The following is a 22,446-nucleotide window of genomic DNA, read 5'->3' as shown; positions in this document are numbered from 1 at the left end:
ATCCAGGGTTTGAAGCTTGACAATTTAACTCTTATGTAGTAAGTTCACATTTGTATTTCTTTCAAATCACCTTCTTGTGTTGAAGGATCAGTTTCATATGAATTTAGTGTCTTGCAATTCCATTCCCACACCATATAAGTGTATGTAGATCTTATACTCACACTGAATATAGGTTGAATTTTTTCTCTTGTGAAATTTTTCTCTTTGGTGGAATTTTTCCCACCAAAATATCCACAGAGACTGTAATCTTTCATTTTGTTTCTCTGACTTTTCCTTGTAATAGGAAACATTTCAGTATTAAGGACTTTATGCAGGAAGTTTCTGCTTAATATGTACAGACATAAAACATACCTCTTCTCGAATAGGCACTACACTTAAACAAACTTTAGGACCAGTTTTTATTGAAAAACTGTTGATACTAAAAGTTAGCTTCCCTTTTATCCTCTGGTTTTCCTTTCACTTTCCTTTTTGACATCTAAGTACTTGACTTTTTCTATCTGAACTTTGTTTCTTTCTCATTTGCTTTTTTTTTTTTTACCAATTTATTCTGCCTCTCTCATGTTAATAATGGAATGAAGTGTCAGTTTATCAAAATCAGTGGAATTCATTGGATATTTTCCTTGAATTTTCTATGAAATTTTATGTATCTATTTCCAAACTAAACATAAAACAGACAGAGTTAAATCATGTTCAGTGATGAAACTTTTGCCTTAAAAACAAAGAGGCTCCCTTTTTGAGCAGGGGATCTTAGATAGTCCCCTGGCATGGCAATCTCATTTTGGGGTTTAACCAGTAACACCTGGGGATTCTTCAGGGCAAAGTGTCCTTAAATTTAAGTCTTAAATTTATTTTTCCAAATTGTTATGTGATAAACAATGTTGGATAATTTGTTGTCTTTGTCCTAGGTGGAAAACAATATCCAATTGTGTTGATGTCACCTTTTTAAAAATATTTCTGTTGAGTCTTGATAAAAGTTATTAATTCTGAATATATCAGAATGGGGTAAAAGTAACAAGAAACAGCAATTGATATTTTTAGCACCTGGACAGTGGGCTGGTGTCTGATTCTTATTTCATTTTGGCTTAGTATTCAGTTATTTACAAACTTCATTACAATCCATTGTAAAGAAATTAGAAACTTAAATTTGAATTATTAGCCCTTAAACAAGAGAATTATAGCTACTGTTGGTGATAATGGCTTCCTTGAAGAGCCAGATTTATCCCTTGTTAATAGTGAATCACCACAAACTTCTGCTCTAATCTAATTGCACTTTCATCAAGTTTGGTAAAGTCAAAGACAAAAGTCAGATCTACTAGGGAATAAAACCAGCATCATATAAGGGTAGAATAGTTGCCAAATAAACTATAGGGCTGAGGACAAGGTTTGATGCTTAGTGCTACTGGTGCATGGTAGCTAATCTTAGTTTTGTAAATGAAATAGTTCTACATACATTAGTCAATGCTTTAATAATTGAAAACTGATGTCTTTACAGCAGTTGATTTGGTGCATACAACAAAGGGCAAGAACCTTATCTTTACTGTACCAGGAAGTTTTACTTTTTCTTTCTACTTTACCACATTGTCCCCAGACCTGAAAAAAGATCTGGAGGACTGAATCTGTTTCCCTGATTCACAAATTTGTTTTATGACCCCTATTAAATGGATGGGACTTATCCCTGTATAACCCATTAGGAAGAGCAATGGGGAACAGGTAAAATGTCCTGTCCTCTCCATCCCCACCTCATTTTAGTTTGTAGTCTATTGGGTGGGAGGAGGGAGAGAGCTAGAAATTCTTTCCTAGAAAATAGATTTGGTTTTCCTCTGATAGATAGTGTTTTAGAGGGAGAGGAAGAAATTTCCATAACTCCTCTCTAGACAGTCTGAGGCCACATTCAGGCATTTGCTCAAGTATGGCATTATTAGTAAGTCCTTGGCAAATGAATTTATTGCTGGAATCCATGTAATTCTTAATAAACATTCTGGGCAGGCGGAAGGGTACTTCACAGTAGAGGTGAATTTACAAGCAAAGAAGTCATTTCAGCTCTATTTTCTGGGTAGATTTCAAGGGTCCAAACTAAAATTGATGCATTTATTCAAGATGAAGAAATTTTGGCCTTTCTCCATGTTTGATGATTCTTTTAGGATCAACACTATTTGGGATCAAAAACAATCGAAGTAGGTACACCTGCATTTCAATTGCTGGTTTTCTTAATTTGAAACAGCTGGAATTACTTAAACCGTATTCATTCCACCTTTACTTATTTATAATCATTAAAATTAGTCATTATTTCTTCTTATCATGCTATATAAGTTGATAAAAATTTAATGTGCATCAATAGCTAATATATGAAAATTGCAACTGCAACAATGATTTTTTATGCTCCCTATGAAAGTATAACTGTACAAATAGAATATAACACACAACATTGATATATGTATATAATTTATATAATATTATATATATGTATATAAACATAGGTAGATAATGAGACATTTTTCAAAACAAAGTATTTATAAGCTTAGCTTTTTAAAAGCCACCTTGCATTTCATGGTTTTGATGAACATGATTATACAAACAGAAAGGATTCCTGTAGTCAAACAAATATGTGGTTTCCAGGATTTTCTCATGGTAAATAATCATTTAATGATTAAAATTGTACATATCTATTTGTACACAGTAACAGCATGTACACATGATAAATTTGAAAAATAATTACTAGGGCAAATTGCCCATTTGCTCTGGTAAAAAACAAAGAAACTTGTTTTCTCCCCTCTGGTGTATATGCATGCTTGTTCTCATTCATTAGGTGCTTTATGTATATTTTCAGTGGTTGTTAATTTGATAGGAATATTTATTCTATAATGGTTCTAATTTGAATTTCATTCATCATGTTGAGTACTTTTTCATAAATATAAGTTTTGTTTATTAATTCCCATTCAGCATCTTTTATCCATTTGTGTTTTTTATAGCTGCTATTTTTCTCCTATAATTTCATGCTATGTCTCTCTGCTAAGTAAGTAAACTCTGTTTATCTTATTTGTTGCAGATATTTATATTCTTATTTTGAACAAAGCATTTTCACTTTGTAGGGATCTTTGTTACATAAAAGACCTTATTTTAATATTATCACATCTTCACAATAGTCAGGAAAAAAAAAACAAAACAATGCTTGTCTTCTTGTTCCAGCTTGCACTAAGGTGTCTCAAATTTAGTATAGCTTATATTCTAGGATTTTGTAAGATTTTGTTTGAAAATAGTATTTATCTTTGCAAAACATTAAAATAAAAAAGTCTGCTTTGGCCCCTTTTATTCATTTATATATTTTTTCTTATTTCTTTTTTTTATATCATTCATTTTTTTTTTAAAGATTTATTTATTTATACAAGCACTGGGTACAGTCAGAAGCGCGGGAGGGTGAGATAATTCACCAGAACCAGAGCAGGAAGCAGAACAGGCAGACTGATGAAGTACACTGCTGAGGGGACCAGCGGGTGGCAGGAGAGGTCTGCACGCCATATGGGACCCTCACCTGGCGGCTGGAGATTGAACCGGAGCTGCAGAGGCTGCAGGAAGTTTTGCAACCCAGTGCTTGACCCCTGCGCTACAGGGGAGGCCCCATCATTGTTCATTTTTAAAGAGTATATGATAAAAGGTTATATTTGGAGGCTCTAATTAATAGAAATCTACATAATAAATCCAAACTGTATTTCTTGTTCCATATATTTCATTATCTCTTATTTATATTAGATATTCTTCTGCCAGGGATAGTTTCAATAGTCTGATTTTTAATAAAATCTTACTGGATTTCCTTTTGTGAAGTCTATAAAAGGAAATAACATGGAAATTCAACAAATATATGTAGTTCTGAAATCTAGGATAGTTATTAGAGATCTATGGAGTGGATTGGAGTCTGGCAATGGTTTGGGCCATCACCCCATTACCAAAAGCAGTATGAGTCTTGATAAAAATAAGTCATCTTTTGACCATAATATTTAAATTTTCAATTTCTTTAATTGACAAAACAAAGGTTATAAAGAGAGCTGCCTAGCTTATGCGAGACCAAAATAATTTTATTTTTTACAGTTTAATTAAATTATTTTTATTGAGATAACATTGGTTTATAATACCACATATGATTTAGGGGTGTAAGTTAACTACTCTTCATTGTATATTATCATACTACATCTATTACCAAAACGTTAATTATCCTCCACTATAATTTTAAGATAAATAATGTGAAATAATTTTAAAATCAATAATGTTTATGAAAAAAAATTATGTTATAAATTTCAGTCTGGGTTATTATGATCATTTGAATATAAAACTGAATGGGTAAGAATTAAAATAGATTAGAGTTTCTTTTCTACATGATTAAATATATATTTAGCAATGGGTTAATTGAGGTTGACTTGAAATTGTATATGCTATTCAGTCATTAATAAAGTTAAATAGGTCATTCAAGGACAGAATCCATTCAGTTCCCTAAATGTTTCACTCTATTGAGTATATTCAGAACTAAAAAGTTGTTGCACTAATTAATTAAACACGTAAATCTAATAACTGAAATCTGAAACTATTTAAAATTTGCGGAGCTATCTAGGCTGTATACCTGTTTTAAAAAACTTAAGAAAATCATCTATGATATATTCAATTAGTTGAATTTCTAAAATCATAATAAATTTTCTCTTTGTGGAGTGTATGGAGATAAATTTATGGTAAATACATACTGAGTAAAGGATAATTGTGATCCTAGAATACTTCACTTTTGGATTCAGAATCTAGCATTTATTTTCCTCCTCCATCTATCATAATCTCTAGCCAAAGAATCAGAATATACTCATTCCCAGAAGAGCATAATTTAGAGTAGTTGTCATCTCCCTGTTAGCTTTATTCATCCCCAAACCCTGTCAATGTATTGCTTAAGTGAAACTGCCTCCCATACTCTATGTTGTACTTTTATATTTGACTTTTCATAATATTTCACTTAGATAATTGTAATAAGTTATTAAATAATTGATATAATTAACTTTATAATAATTTCAGTTATTAAATAATTAATATAATTAACTTTAACTTCCTTTCCTATCACCCATTCCCCCCACAAAGTGAAAAAAAAAACTGAAATACATCACTTTCCTTTTTTAGATAACCATATTTGCTTCCTATCCTTATATTCATATTCCTCTGGAAGATTGCTAAGGCTACTCAAAGTCCAGTCACAACATAGTTTTCCAGTTTTAGCATTAATAAAGCAAATGCTTATTAAGAGCAGGTCCTCTCAACAATCAGATTATTTTTTATATATTGTTTTGCCTGACTCATTTAGTTGGGATTTCCTTTCCCCACTTCTGGCCTGTCGTATCTGTTCTCCATTACAATTATCTCTTTCTTTGGAGATTCCCGCATATCAACATTATTGATATTTCTATATTTTTATTTTTTCACTTACATCAAAGTTGTGTCTAAGACCAGATACCATATCTTTTCCACAGCTGTACCTTTTAGAACTTGGTACATACATGGCCTTCCATGAATATTTATTGTTGTTTGGAAAGAGGAATAATGAAAAAGAGAGCTCAAATGATCTGTGAAGAAAGGGAAGGAGATAGGGCATGTGAAACTGCATCCTTCATAGTGTGGTATTTTTTTATTCTTCTCCCACAGAATTCTTGCCATTTGCAATAAGTCTCATCACTCATGGGTTGTTATTACTGAGGTCCTCACAGAAGAAATATTATTCCATTTCTGGCTGCTCTCTGCAGCACTTATACTTCGTTATTTCCCCATGGGCTTCTTGTCCTTCAGCTTTTTTTTCACTCTCCTTTTTTTCGGTAATATCTATGATGAAGAACTGGTGCCAAGTAATCAACTACATTTCTTTTGGAAAAAAAAAATACCACTCTGAACTGATGGTTTATTTTATAGACAAAAGCTTCCCTCCATATTCTGTTCAAAATCTTTGAAACATTTCAGCACAATGTGGTAAGATATGCCAATTGATGAGTTGCCAAAGTTCCATAATGGAAAAAATAAGAAAAGGATCAAAATTCTTTTCACCTAAGAAATTGCTATTAGTTCAAGTAGCACTTAACTAGTGAAATGAATATGCCCAGGAGCAGAAATTTTCTTTGGCAGCAGCAATACCCAAGACCCTCTGACTGTCCTTTGTTCCTCCTTATTCAGAGTCTCATTTTCTAGGGAGGATGATTCAATTTGGATTAAATTCTTTTTTATCATAAAATGACATTTTGGGCATATCATCTAGGGTTCTGCCACATGCAAATTCCCTATTTTTTAATGTAATGCCAACTTAGCTTGCAGACAGCATCTTTTGTGTTCTACCACCCAGTTTTATTCTACCAGAGTACATTTTTATGGCACAGATCAGAGAGCCAATGAATGCAGGCATGAAAAGGAGAAGGCAAAACAGAGGAGGCTGGCAGATGCAAATGATCCTTCTGGTTAAATTCTCAGAAATAAGATATATAAAAAAAGATATAAAAATATATCACCTACAAGAATGAAAAATGAGGTAAGATATCCCAACTTGAGGAAAGCATTTCAGCACTTACTATACAACTCTAGAAAGGTTTCTGATAATATGTCATATTAAATGTTGGTTAATATGTAATATATTTTCTATTTCCATTAAGTAAAGCATAACCCAAATTCTAAATGACAGAGAAGAGGCTGGGTTGCATGTATTATGTAGCTGGATTATGTGACACTAGGCAAATGACATCTCCTAAACACACTAACTACTCCTAAGCTATTCCTACCTTTACTAGCCATCCAGTAGATAATTTGTAGGGTTACCATATTTTACCAATAAAAATAATTTAGTTAAATTTGAATGATTCTATGCAATATACTAAAATATCTAACATTTGCGGACTTCTAGTGAGTCTGAACCTGAACCGCGACGGTGAAGGAAATAAGACATGGGGACTGTCATGTCCAGCATGCAGTAAATCTTTATTGTCTTAGTGCTCATTATATACTATTTTAATTGTAGCAGGTGTAACATCAAAGCATACCACATAATGATAACATGTATGAATGATTAGTATATTTTCTTACTATTATCTATTTACTTCAGACAGTAGGATACCAGGTGGTTAGTTCTCACACACGTAATCTTATCGCCTCCTAGCCTGAGCCTGGGAAGTTCGCTCATTATTTTGTTGCTGTCAATCTGTGGAGATGTACACAGTTCACTTCCAGGCTCTCAACACCAAGTCCTGTCACCCAGAGGTTTTCCTCCGAGACACATGTGTTTTCACATGCCTTAGGGACTCAGGTCAAGGCCCTTCTGCTTACTGCGCAGGATCTTTCCATTTTGTTATTCTCAGACTGTGGAGATGTAGAAGCCCGACTCCACGCAGGTCACTTTCCAGGCTCTCAACACCAAGTCCTGTCACTCAGAGGTTTTCCTCCGAGACGCATGTGTTTTCACATGCCTTAGAGACTCGGGTCAAGGCCCTTTTGCTCACTACGCAGGGTGGCCACCTCCAACAAACATTTATCAGAAATTTTAATTCAAGTACACATCTTATATTTTTAACCTAATAATTCTCTATAAGCATATTAACAGTCTTTAAATAGGAACCACTTTTCTTATCTTATATGAGCATTACTTAACACAAGTTAAGGAAAGACTGCTAGACATACCAAGCATAAGGTGAATCAATAACTGGAGCCTGCTATGAGTTGAGGCTCACTGTTGGGAACAAGTTTCCTTGCTTTTTTTGGGGTAGATGAAGGGGTCACTTACCATCATTCCAAGCAGTTACAATCCCTAGTATTCAAAATCTGTCCACTGTCTCTAGGTTTGATGGGGGTGAGGGGAGCATGTGGGTTTTTTCCCACATCTCTGCAGTACTTCTTAAGACGTGTGGCCCCAAAAGTTTCACATTCTTCAGACTCTTCTGACTCCCCAGTGGGTGGCAGTGACAGTAGCGGCTGTTATGCACTCTGCCAACACCATAGGCTTTTTGGCCACCTACCTTCAGTAATGCACGTGGCTGTGTAATCAGGCATCCTTGGATAAGTTGACATGAGCTATATGAGATATTAAATAGTTTTCATCATGTTCTTAAGAAGGCATTTTCCTGATGGGCTTAATCTGCCATATTTCTGTAGTCCTATCTTAAAATGGTGGAAAAAAGGACACATTAAACTCTATTACATAGTTTTATTTTGATCAAAATTTAAGTTTTTTGTATTGTAGGGCTTGTTGTAAAATATGTGCTTCCGATAATATAGAAAAATATTCAGGTAAGTGAACGGCCTTATATTACAACATATCTTATAGGTGTACTGCATACATCCACAGAATACAAAAATGTAGCTTATTCATGGTTCACATGTAAATTTTTATTGTTTTATATTTTTTTGGTGGGACCCTCGCCGGCAGCCGGGGAATGAACTGGCACTGCAGAGGCTGCAGACAGCCTCAGAGCCCAGCGCTCAACCGCTGTGCCACCAGGGGAGACCCCACATGTAAATTTTTTTGGAAATATTTCATTTAGATATAGGCAAGGTTTCCACTTGGCAGCAAATCACCATAAAATTTAAAGTTAAAAATAAATCATCATGGTTAGCATATTTTATAAATAGATTCTAAGTGCATAATTTTCAGATAGAGTATGATGGGGAGATAATAATGAAATGTATCTAAATCTTGCATTTAGGATGAGAAGAATTACATCATAATTTTGAGATGAGTATAAGAAAAAGACAGAAATATATATCCTATGTTTGGTTTTTAAATGCTGGGGACAAGTGAATGGATAATATTTTTGAGTTCTTTACTAAAGCATATAAAAGTTTGAAATAGGATAAACTACAAGAACGAGAACTACATGAACTAATTAAAATTTATGTTACTTGTGTCTTGAATCCTAACAGGACTCAACTTCCCCTTTGAATAAAAGTTTTGGAGATATGTTTGAGATGTTACTCCCAGGTTTAACTTTTGATGAAAAAATAATGGAATTTCTTTTACAAAATACTGACTAAAATATTTTCTTTGTTTTAAAGATTTGTTTTTATTTATTAATGCATACAAGAACTGGGGTATAGGCCAGAGTTCAGGGGGTGAGAGGCTGCACCAGAGACAGAGTGGGGAACAGAACAGGCAGATTGACTGAAATACGCTGCTGAGGGGAGCAATGGGAAAGATAGGAGACATCTGTTGTACCATGTGGGTAGCTCCCTAGCTAGATGGAACTCAGGCTGCAGCATCGATAGCTTTATCAGCTATATAGTGATAGTGTGATAGCACTGAGAGTTAACCTCTCTGCCACCAGGGAGTCCCCTCCCTAAAATGTTATTGAGGAAATTAAAATTATTAGATATATACAATTTATTTTTTTCAAGTAGGCTAAAATCTATACATAATAATGTAAATATGTAAATGATGGTTAGAAACAAGTGACAGTGGAGGTGAATCAAATAACAGTTTATGAGACAGTGATTTTGTTCCACTGTGTAAATATATTTTTGTTTAATTTAACTTTTTATAGACTAACATTGCTTTATAGCATATCGTTTTAGGTATGCATCATTGAGAATCAATGAGTTATACTAAACTAAGTTCGCCTCTAAAAGTCCAAATATATCACTCATTATAACATTTTGCCCCTTTGCCCAGTTTACCCAATGCCTTCCCTTTTTTCTTCTAGTAACCACTAATTGGGCTTTTAGTCCACAATTTGTTTTATTTAATTTATATGTTTGTTTTTCCTCTATATATCATAGATAAGTGAAATCATACAATGTTTGTCTTTCTCTGTCTGGCTTATTTCACCTACCTTAATCCCTGTTGTGACATCCACATTGTTACAAATGGTTGTTACTAGTGGCTGAATAGTGTATCTGAACATTATCCATTATGTGTGTATACCTCATCTCCCTGGTCTATTCATCAGTTGATGGAAGCTTTAAATTGTTTCTAGTTATTGGCTATTATTAATAGTGTTGCATTTAACATGGAGTTGTATATATCTCTTTGAATTAGTGTTTGTTTATAAATATTTGTTTTATTTATACAAGAGCTGGGGTACAGGCCAGAGGCAGGGAGGATGAGAAGATTCACCAGAGACAGAGTGGGGAGGAGCAGAACAGGCAGAGTAACTGAAATATACTGCTGAGGGGAGCAGCAGGCTAGAGAGGAGAGGTCTGCCGTGCCACCTCGGAATCTCTCTGGCTGGCCGGGAATGGAACCCGCACCACAGAGGCTGTGGACAACTTCATAGTGCTGTGCTCAACCTGCTGCGCCACCGGGGAGACCCTGAATTAGTGTTTTTATATTTTTAGGTAAATATGCAAAAATAAGATAAGTGGAATTTACAGAATCTCTGTCCTAAATTTTGTGAGAAAGCTGTGTACTCCTTTCATGCTGTTTGCACCAATTTACAATCCCACCAACAATGTTTTAGGATTCCCTATTTCCCATATCCTTTCCAACACAAATTTCTTGTATTTTTTTTTTTTTGATAATAGACATTCTCACAGATTTGAGATGATATTTCAATGCTGTTTTGATTTGTATTTCTCTAATAAAGAGATGATTTTTTTTAATATATCCATTGATCATCTGTATGTCTTCTTTCAATAATTGTCTATTCAGATAATATTCCAATTTTTTAATCCAATTTTTAATGTTGTTGAACTTTATGAGTTCTTTGTATATTTTTGGATATTAAACCCTTAGTGTACCTATACTGTACAAAAATTTCCTCCCATTCAGTAGGATGACTTTTGTTTTGATGTTTTCACTGTGCATAAACTTTTTAGTTTGATGTAGCCTAATTTGTTATTTTTGTTTTTCGCTTGTCATTGGAGTTAAGTTCCCAATACATCTCAAGACGAATATCAAGGAGAGCATCACCAATATTTTCTTCTACGTATTTTATGGTTTCAGCATTGATATACAAATACTTAATTTATTTCAATTAATGTTTGTATAAGGTGTTACATAATGGTTCAATTTTATTTGTTTGCATGTGACCGTTCAATTTTCTTGGCACCGTTTATTGAACAGATTTGCCTTGCTCTCATAGTAATCTTTTTGTCTCCATTGTTGTAAATTAGTTCTCCCTATGTGTGTTCTTTCATTTCTGGGCTCTAAATACTTTTCTACTTATCTGTGTGTCTGTGTTCATTTCAGTACCAAAGTGTTTAATAGGAACTGCAATGAATCTGTATAGGTTATCTGTATCTGATACTGCTTTAGGTAAGGTAGTCATTTTAGTTCTGTTAATTCTTCCAGTAGTAGTATAGAATGCTTTTAGTCACCATTTATTTCAACAATGTCTTATAATTTTCAATACAGGTTTTTTACTTCTTTAAATGTATTCCAAGTTTTTAAATTATTTTCTATGCAATTGTAAATGTTAATATGTTTCTACTTTCTATTTATGCTTTCTCATTATTTTTGTATAGAAACACAATATATTTTCTTTTTTTTTTAAGGATTTGTTTATGCATGCAAGAACTGGGGTACAGGACAGAGGTATGGGGGTGGTAAGAAGATTCACCAGAGACAGAGTGGCTGACTGACTGACTCAACAGACAGACTGACTCAAGTACAAAGCTAAGGGGAGCAGCAGGCAAGACAGGAACCATGTGGGTAGCTCCCTGGTGGGCTGTGGATTGAACTTGTACTGCAGAGGTTGCAGATAGCTACACAGTGCTGTGCTTAACCCCTTCTGCCACCAGGGAGGGCCGCTTTTCTGTATTAGTGTTATTACCTGCCAGTTTACACCATTTGTTTGTTATTTCTAGTAATGTTTTACTTTACTATTTATAGCTAAATAGTATTCATTGTGCATATATACCAAATCTTCCTTTGGGATTTTCTATACTTATTATCATGTCATCAATACATAGCCATACTTTCATTTCTTCCTTTCTAATTTGGATACTGTGTATATATTTTTCTTGTCTAATTGTTCTTGTTACAACTTCTGAACTGTAGTGGTGAGAAACTTTTAGTAAGAAGCTGATGTGGGTTTTTTACATATGATTTTTATTCTATTGAGGTGCATTTTTGTTCAGTTTACTAATTGTTTTGCATAAAACTTGGTTTAAAAAGGACCAACCCTGGTGAATGACTGGGTGTTTTGGTGGTGGGGGTGGGTCACTAGCATCACCTGAAGGGAGGATCCTCTACCTTTAATTCTCAAGCAATGTTGTAAACCAATATCAGCTGAAGAACAGAAAATTAATAGAGAAGGATCAAGTATTTTCTAACATAATATAATGTATGAAACTGCACATTGTGCTCCACAATTAGAGAGTTTTTTTTTTTTTAATAGACACTTTGCCATGAACCATTACGCTAGGTTTAGTGAAATGATAGTGTAGACTAGTAAGTATTCTTTTCAATTAAACTCTAAATCAATTCCATTAATAACATATATCTGTGCATAATGTCCGTGTACTTAGAATGTGATTTTCCATGGTCACTCTTTTACTAATTTGGTGAATTATTGAGTTTGGCTAATTAAACCTCATATTATGGGGTATATTTGTAAGTATGAAGGACAATGAATCTTATTTTCCCTATAGATAACTTATTTATTTTTTGTTTAGTTTCTATTTAGTTTCAAGAATCAAAAAATTTTGTTTGCTTTTGGAAACATTTATTAAAGTCAAATATAACAGGAAATGATTTTCAGTCAAAGAGTTCTATTTGTCTTGTGATGACTGACCTCTAATTTACTGTCTATTCCTTTTAATGGAATATAAATTTATTACAGAAAGATCAGAGAACACATTTACAACTACACTCATTATTGGAATAATATTCCAAAAATGATTTGCAAGAAAAAGTGGAACATCACTAAAAAAAAAAAAAAATCCAGATAATGACTCTTCACAGTGACCAAGACTGTAATTTAGGACTGTAATTTAGTATCTTTGTATTAATTTCAGGAATTCTAAATGCAGGCTTTCAACATTTAAATATAGTCTTGTCTTTATTTTTATCTTTATAATTCTCTTAAATATGTATAGCCAGAACAAAATGCAGGATATTTCCATTTAATTCTAAAATATCATTATGAAGAGTTTTCAGGTCTGATATCTCACAAAGGTGTGGAGAAAATCAGGACAAAACTAAAATGAGCTGATACATCACACATTCTCTCACTGATTGACTCTTTTTTTTTTTCACATTTATTTTTTATTTTTTTTTTTAATTAATAAATTTTATTTTTATATTCCCCATACAATTGCAATCCCCCCATTCTGACCCCAATCCCTATACAACAACCATTCTGAAGTAACTGTAGTTTAGAAATAAAACCCAATGTTAAGCCCATGTTTGAAATAATGTCCTAATGGTTGTACCTCACAAGATTTGCAAATAAACAAACAAAAATAAATAAATAAAATAAAATGAGAGATATTTAGGGGAGGAAATTTAGGTAAATATTATCATTTTATATAAAAATATATACAATGGGCAACATCATACTTCTGCATTAAGAATGGAATTTTAGAATGGGTCATTTAGTTCAATTGTATCAGGTGGTTTCTGAGATTGCCAGATAGCTGTTGGTTTTGAGTATCCATTTTATTTCTGACTTACATCTATTTTGTGTTAATTATACAATATTTTCAAATTGCATGTGTTTATCTTTTTTGAATGCTGAGTAATATTCCATGGTATATATGTACATCTTCTTGATCCAGTCATCTATTTTTGGGCATTTGGGTTGTTTCCAAAGCTTAGCTATTGTAAACAGTGCTGCTATAAACATAGGAGTGCAGGTGCTCTTTGGAATTGATGTTTCTGTGTCCTTTGGGTAAATACATGGATGGCACTGGAAGGGATCATGCTCAGCGAAATAAGCCAAAAAGAAAAAGAAAAATACCAGATGGTCTCACTCATAGCAGGAATCTAGAAAACTTAAATAAGGGACCAGGAAAATGAATATAAGAAAGTGAAAATCAAAATCAACAAAAAACTATGAACCAGAGACACTTTTTGGGGGTGGGGGGCGGGAGGGGAAGGATTGGGGTCAGAATGGGGTGTTTGCAATTGTATGGGGGAATATAAAAATAAAATTTAATATTTAAAAAAAAAAAAAAATAAAGACCTTAAATGAAAAAAAAAAAATAAAAAAAAAATTATACAATATTTTCAACTTCACTAACATATTAAATTTATCGATTCTTGCAGTGTGAGTTGCGTAAATATTTCACTTCAAGGCATTTTAATACATACATAATATTTCTCAGCCTCCATGCCATGAAAACTAGTGATCTTTATGCTGCTGCTTGCCCCAGGATTGCCTCCACTTCACTATTAGGTCCAATTCCAGAGAGGGCTACTGTAGCATGACTGACCCAGTCTTTGGCAAGTATACACAAAGTCAGTGTTACCTTCCTGTCATCCAAGGTATGGAGAGATTCATTAAAACTAACAAAGCCATAAAAGGAGTCTGCAATTGAAGCAGTTTAAAAAATTACAGTTTAATGAAAGCAGTGTAAAAATACTATCACTCTGATGGAAAACATCTGTTCTCCACGAATCTTGAGTGATGGAAGGTTTGCAGCTCTTGAATAATGTGTTACCAGCCTATGGTTATATCAACAACAGATCTGGCATGGTCTGCCTCCTTTAATATCATAGTTATGACTGTTCAAATATAAACCATTCCAGTCAGTATATTGTCTGCAGCATTGAAATAGGTAGTTTTAAAGTACATTTTTTACTGTTTGTTGGACTTTTCCAAAGCAAAGTAGAAATTATTCTATTGAAATATAAGGAGAAATAAATCCTTAATGCATTTATTTATAAGGAGGAATAAATCCTTAATGCATGTGTGTGTGTGTGTGTATATATATATATATATATATATACACATCATTGAGGACTTTTGAAAAGCAAAAATGTGTAAATAATACAATTCCAGTTATTATAGTAGTCAACAATAGATAGGCCTTCTATTTTATTTCAAGGTTTTATTAAATTGGGGTTTAACAAAAAGGATATGTTCTGTTTTTATTGTAATAAACTTGTAATAGATAGAAAAATTATGTACACAGATAATCTTTACAACAGTGTCTTAAATATTGTGTGAATAAAGTGTAAATGTGCTTCTCCAAAGCATCCGGATTACTAGGACTGATATGCACAAGAGACAGGAAAGAAGTTTATTTATATTTCAAATTGGCAATAAGCAAGTGAATTAGCCTCATGCTCCAAATTTGAAAGAAAATAAAAGCTATTACTTTCATTTTAAAATCATTATTTTTTTCTTTGTATGCCATTAATCAGCGAGTAATTTTTGAAATTAATTTTTGCAGGTAAAAATCCTATAATGTGCAATATATCATTTCCTTGGCGATAAGAAAAAAGTTCAATTTATTCTCACCTGCAAAAGCACTTAATCTAGGTGCTATTTATACATATTTAATGTTTAGTTATATGTGAGTTTATAATAATTGTCAAAATTTTAGTTCCATTGAAGAAAATGTTTACCCTTTTTCCTCTCCCTAAAATGAATTTATCATTTCAATCATGGCAATTTTAATCATTTATTCAGACTTGTCTGCCATATATTTACAATTGTTTTCAGATAAATGCTCATGAGCTGGGAGGTTGGGTGAGGAGGAACAGAAATACACAAGTACAGTCACTATGTGGAAAACATGACTTCACTACAGTGTTGTAAACCATGGTCACCCCCATTTAAAAAGAAAGTATTGTCTCAATATTCTTAAAATATAAATAACAAATAAAGGGAAATATACAGACAAGTAGAGACTGATCCCACTCTTTGCTTCATATCTTCTCCTGAAGGACTTCAATAAATTTTAGCAAAGTTTCAGAGCTGCTACACTAGGAGATTAAAAAAAAAAAAAAAACAAATTAGAATAGAAAATATGACTCAGATGTCTATCAGTCATTTTTTTCTTTTTATTAGCATTCATTGTGAAAATTTTCTACTATACACAAAATTATTGTAATAATCCCCCACGAATGCATCATTCAACACCAACAAGTAGAGTATTCTGCCTATTTTTTTTGTGTCTGGTTTGGCTAGGGCATTTTAAAGTGAACCCTGGGCATTACATGTCATTTCACCCTTAAATATTTCATTATACATCTCTAAAGTTTGACATTTCACAGTTACAATGGCAATATCACACCTAATGAAAAAAAAAAAAAAACTAATTTCTTTGATGATGCGATATCTAGTCCATATTAAGATTTTGAACGGATCATGAAACTGATGACATAATTTGCATGGCTCCAAGTTATTAGTCTCTTTTCTACACTCCACACTCTGGTGTTATCAGAGAATGAGCTTCTCCATGCAAGTTCAAACAAACTTGCAAAGGGCCTGGATAATTTTGAGTTACTCATAGACTGCCCTAAAATTGGAGAAAATTTATTTCAGAGGAGAGTTTTCTTGAGTTGCCTGGCTTATATACAAAAGTGCTTTACACGTTGAAATGATTTGATGAAATAAAATTTATGGAGATGCCTCAACATTTCTTATATAATAAAAATATTTTTGTGTAGCTCACTATGCTTATGATAAGTGGAATAAACCAAATGTGAAACTTGCTCAAATTCCATATCAATACATTTTAATTCACTTCTATAATCCTGTCCTACCATATATTTTCTAAAACAAATCTAGGTTAATATTGAGGCCTCCCCTGTTGGCACAATGGTTGAGTGCTGGGCTGAGAGGCTGCCTGCAGCCTCTGCAGAACTAGTTCGATACCCGGCCTCCTGGCTAGGGTCCCACATCTTGCGACAGACCTCTCCTGCCACGCCCACTGCTTCCCTCAGCAGCGTATTTTGTCAGTCTGCCTGTTCTGTTCCCTGCTCTGGCTCTGGTGAATTCTCTCACCCTCTCGCACTTCTGACTATACCCAGTGCTTGTATAAATAAATAAATAAATCTTTAAAAAAACTTGAGGTATAAATTATCTTTCATATTGAGGATAGAAAATTTTAAGAAGTATTTATAAAAATCTGTTTTTTTTTTCCTGAAAAATAACTATCAATGTATTTTCTATCCATTACATTTCTATTTCCAGTTATATTTGCATTGTGATATATCAGGAAGAAAATCTTTTGAAGTTGCTAAATATCTTTAATAACACTCTTCAATATCTCATATTTAGGTATAGCAAATAAAATTGATTTTCTAAAGCATGTCAGTAATAGAATGCAGTAATAGAATACGTTCAGTTGATAAATTAACTTAGTTTTATGAAACTGTGTGTAAATGTAAATGGTAGAAAAGTAAAATCTATGAACTGATTAATAGGCCAAATTTTATGGATGCCAGTTCAGTATATTAAATATAAACAGTTATATTAACATTTACTTATGTATTTCATTGCTTTTATGTTTCTGAATAAAATTTTCAGTTCTTTTCTCTGTTGGTAAAATAGTATGAGGCAATCTGCCATCTGCCTCTACCATTTAATATTCTTTTTTACATAATTGAGATCCTTGCACTCAAGTAAACTCATTATATCATCATCCATTTCTAAGTAACTTGCAGTCTAGATTTAGACTTCATGATCTTTATAGTCTTTTCTATGACAATCTCTGTAAGTCTTCTTTCATAGGCTAGAAAATTGAGAGGTGTTTTACATAATTCCCATTCTCCACGCCAGAAGAGTATGGTATAAAGTGTGTAGTATAAAGTGTTACATCACTGGCTTATAATCCTATTCCTTCCCACTATATTAGGGCCATACACCTACTTTATCCCCTTTCCTTCATTGTGGGGATCTATGTATTGCAAACCGATTGTTATGGTATCATAATTTTACCTCTTTCAGAATAAAAACTGAGGTGTGACACATGCACGTTTATTTTCTATTATATCATTACTATTGTCAAAAGATATATAACTTTCAAATTCCTTTTTGGCTTTTTAAAAATATAATTTATTTATATGTATTTTACATCACGTTCATTTTTGTAAAATGTTTGTTTTCTCCTCTCAGGTGTAGTCCCCATAGAATCCTCATTACCAATTCACCTGTGCACCATAACCATAGTCACCTTTGCATCCCCTGCTCTGATCCCTTCCCTGATTTGTAACCCTATAAAATTGGTTAATGCTTGAGGCTTTAGCCATGTCTCTAACAAAATTATAATCTACTTCTTAAGATTATCGTGGCAATAACTTCCACAGGGCTTTCTTTCTTTCTTTCTTTCTTTTTTAAGATGTATTTATTTATTTATTTATTTATACATACATACATACATACATACATACATACATACATACACACATACATACAAGCACTGGGTACAGTCAGATGTGCGGGAGAATGAGAGAATTCACGAGAGCTAGAGCAGGGAGCAGAACAGGCAGAAGGACCGATGTACACTGAGGGGAGCAGCGGGCGTGGCAGGAGAGGTCTGCGCGCCATGTGGGACCTTCATCTGTGGCCAGGGATGGAACTGGCGCTGCAGAGGCTGCAGGCAGATTCGCAGCGCAGCGCTCAATCGCTGCGCCACTGGGGATGCCTTTCCACAAGACTTTCTAAGACTACTGATTAAATCAACAGTTTTCCCGGGTATTTCTAGGATCCAGATGCCTTATGGGGGTAGTCTCTATCTAAGGTGTTTAATCAGTAATTATTACATTGCATGCCTCAGATCTAGAATCATTTAGACCCATCAATTATTTACAGCACAGAGGAAGAGGGGAGAGGGAAGGGGAGAGGAAGGAAGAGGAAGGGAGGGGAGAAGAGGTTAGGAGGTACTCGGAATACTCCAGATGAGATTCTAAAGAAGCATTTCTCATCAAGTTGAATTGTCCTGCGAGTTACTCCTGCAAAAGACTGGAGAGCAGATTTTGGAAAGGAAGCAAGCTTTAAGCCCTGGAAGGTGGTAAAAATAGCTTCAAGAATATTTTAATTTGTTTATGTCAGAGTTCATATCTTGAATGATAATGTTTAAATTCCTGGCTTAAAAATTAACTTCTAAATAAAATTTACAGGAAATTATTGATCCACTAACATAATTGAACATCCAAAGAAAAGTAGTGGTGGAACTTAAAAGACATAGAGATAATTTTTATTTCAGTTAGGCTTTAAGCTAAGGCATCTTATTACTGAGAAATGGCTTTTAATGCCTATGCTTACTAGTGGGGAATAAAAAGTTACTGTGATTTTAAATTTATAGTTATTTTTCTCTATTGTACTGTACATTTAGATTTTTTAAAACCAAAAATATAATGGCACACAGTTCCTGATACTGTATTTTTTCTCCTTTTTAAAAGATTTATTTATTTATGCATACAAGAACTGGGGTACAGACCAGAAGTGTGAGGGGGTGAGAGGATTCACTAGAGACAGAGTGGGGAACAGAACAGTCAGAATGACTGAAATACACTGCTGAGGGAAGAAGCTGGTGAGACAGGAGAGGTCTGTTGTTCTGTGTGTGTAGCTCCCTGCCAGGGATTGAATTTGTGCTGCAATGGCTGTGGATAGCTTCATAGGTTGCATCTTCACCCCTTGAATCACCAGGGAGGCCCTATTGTATTTTTTTCTTTCAATAAATTTGTCAATGGTACCACACTATGAAAACTTATATTTTTATTTACCTTCCCTGTCTCCTATCAACCATAAAGCTAAATAAACCTGGAAACTTTAATAACCAGATATAGATTTCAGCCATTATGGTAACTAATCTCACACATTATAGCAGCACAAAAATATTGCTCATTATTGCATTATAACCATGTAATCACCATAGAAAGGGGACGGGGATTCCAGGTTCCCTGTGCCACCAAAGGAAGGGTGGAGCTGAGCAGCAAGAAGAAAAGGGAGGGGGAGGGATGAGTCGGCAGAGCACAGATGATTTCTTAGAACTATAAAATATTCTATGAGATAGCATATGATGGGTATGATGACATGCATAGCCCCAAACCTCAAATGTGCAAACTCTAAAGTAACTCTAAGATAAGCTATGGACAGTAGGTGATTCAAAAATGAGCTGATGAATTGTAATGAATCTATCATTTGGTGGGAGGTGTTGATTAAGGAGAAAGCTATTCATGTAAGAGTGCCCGGAGTGCTGTGAGCTCTCTGTACCTCTCAGTTCTCCTGTGAACTTTCAACTGTTCTAAAAAATGAAGTCTTAATTAAAAATCATTTAAAATGTCATTAAGATCACAATTTCAAATATGCATATATATATTTAAAATATTGTCTTCAATGTTGGTCAACAAATGGTAGGGCAACAAAGATCAAATTTTCTAACATAAGAATCATACAAAGCAAATTATTTTCTCAGAATGTTTTTCATTCTTTATCTGCTGATTTATGCACATAGCATTTTCTATAGTATATGTAGGTCTTAAGTTGCAAGGAAAGTGCTAATTTATTTGGAATCATATTAAATAGAACCTATTTTGCTTTTTATTTGTGTGTATGAATTATGTAAGGTGCTCTTTGCTTTGGGAGGATCATAAATTGATAAATTTTGATTATTTTAAATGCACACATTTGTATAATTATACTTTGAGTGGGGTTGTTATATATTATATGTCAACATATTGCAGGTGCTAGTAGGAGAGCTATAGTAGAAAATATTTATTATATACACAAGCCACATTCTTTTATTCATTCCAAAACATCTTCACCAAAAAAGTGCTGTATTGGTCCCAATTAGAAAACAATGAAATTGGTGTACAGAATGTCATTCAGGTAAGAAGTGGCAAAAATTCAGTCCCAAGTAGCTCATGCTCTTCACAGTGGTACCACACAACTTTCAGTGAGTGTCTCATGTGAGACACATTGGAGTATTTTTTAAAATCCAGCAGATATTTAAAGTCATCAAATTTCTCTTGGGACAATAACCCTATGTAGCATAAAATATTATCCAGCACCAGTTTTGTATTTACATCTGAGTTTTCAGGCACTTTGTTATATAATGAAATGTCTTTCAGTCATCTTGATCTTTCAGAAGTGTACTTCTAATCAGTATTTGATGTTGAATGTAAAAAGAGAATTACAGTCATTAATTTTGAACTAATTGTATACAGTAGAGTTTAATATACTATACAGTTCTAGTAAAAGTAATATCAAACTTACCATAGTATTATGATTACAATTCTCCTGAGGCTTGCTTACCTGTTTCCTTCTGAGATATTAATCAAATTCTGGTCTAGTAGCTATTAAATATTTTTTCTGTATTTTTGTTTTAAAGTAATTAAATTATATAAACACTTTTTTTTCTTTTTCACAATACCAATTTGACTCTATTTCCTTCTTCCTTTTGCTAAACTCTATTGCATATGTACTGAGGTAACACTGATTTACAATCCTTTTTATGATTCGAAGATATATGTCATTTCATCACACCGAACACCAAGGCACTTGTAGTTCTTCAAGATAGTCCATTAGGTCCCCCCCATAATTTGTTCTACACACTCCTATTCCCCCTCACCCTCTGATAGCCTTGATTCTGTAGTTAGATTTCTAGGATTTGTTCTTGGTTTGGTTTGGTCTGATCCTTTGTTTTGTGTTGCTAGATTCCACTCAGTTGCACCATCTGGTATGTCTCTCCTTCTGACTTACTTAATATTATCCCCTCCAGTCCCACGTATGTTGTCAAAAATGACCAAAAAAATCACCCTTTTTTATACCTGAGTAAACACACACACACACGTAAAACACATCTTCCTAATCTACTCATTTGTCACTGGGCAATTAAGTTGTTTCCATAACTTGACTATTGTAAATAGGACTGAAGTGAACTTAGGCCTCCATATATCCCTTCAAATTAGTGAATTAGTGATTTTGTATTCTTTGGGTAGATATTTTAGAGTATAATTGATGGGTCACATGGTATATCTATTTTTAATGTTTTGAGAAACCTCCATACTCTTTATCATAGGGGCTGCATCAATCTACAGTCCCACCAATGTATTAGAGTTCTTTTTCCTATGCAACCTCCAGGATAACTCTTGGTATTTCTGGTCTTTTTGAAATGGATTATTCTTACAGGTATGAGGTGTTATCTCACTGTAGTTTTGATTTACATTTCCTTGGTAATAAGTGGTGATGAACATTTTTCATGTATCTGTTGGATATGAACTAAAAAATATATCACTGAAGTCAATGTTGTGGACTACTTATTCCTGTGTTTCCTTCCATGTGTAGTCTAGTTTCATGTCTTATATCCAAGACTTTAATCCATATTGAGTATATATAGTGTGAGATGGTGACTTAGTTTCTTTATTTTGCATATGGTTCTCCAGTTTTCACAGCGCCATATTTTAAAGAGATTTTCCTTTCTCTTTATACTCTTGACTCCTTTGTCATAAGTTAACTGTCCATGTAATGGTATTTATTTATGACCTTGCAATTCTATTCCATTGGTCTGTTTTAATATTAGTGCCATCCTGTTTTGATTACTACAGCTTTGTAATATAACTCA

The 22,446-nt window shown here is 33.6% G+C and overlaps 1 pseudogene; it reads right to left on the bottom strand.

Moving 5' to 3' along the window:
• LOC119260393 (non-POU domain-containing octamer-binding protein-like) overlaps positions 1-22,446 on the bottom strand; it is a 97,362-nt pseudogene that overhangs the window by 62,265 nt on the left and 12,651 nt on the right.

The sequence above is a fragment of the Talpa occidentalis genome, unplaced genomic scaffold (genome assembly GCF_014898055.3).
Source record: "Talpa occidentalis isolate TD23 unplaced genomic scaffold, MPIMG_talOcc4v2.1 talOcc4.6, whole genome shotgun sequence".
NCBI classification, from domain to species: Eukaryota; Metazoa; Chordata; class Mammalia; order Eulipotyphla; family Talpidae; genus Talpa; species Talpa occidentalis.
The sequence above is the reverse complement of the archived record's forward strand: the minus strand, read 5'-3'. Positions and strand labels throughout refer to the sequence as shown.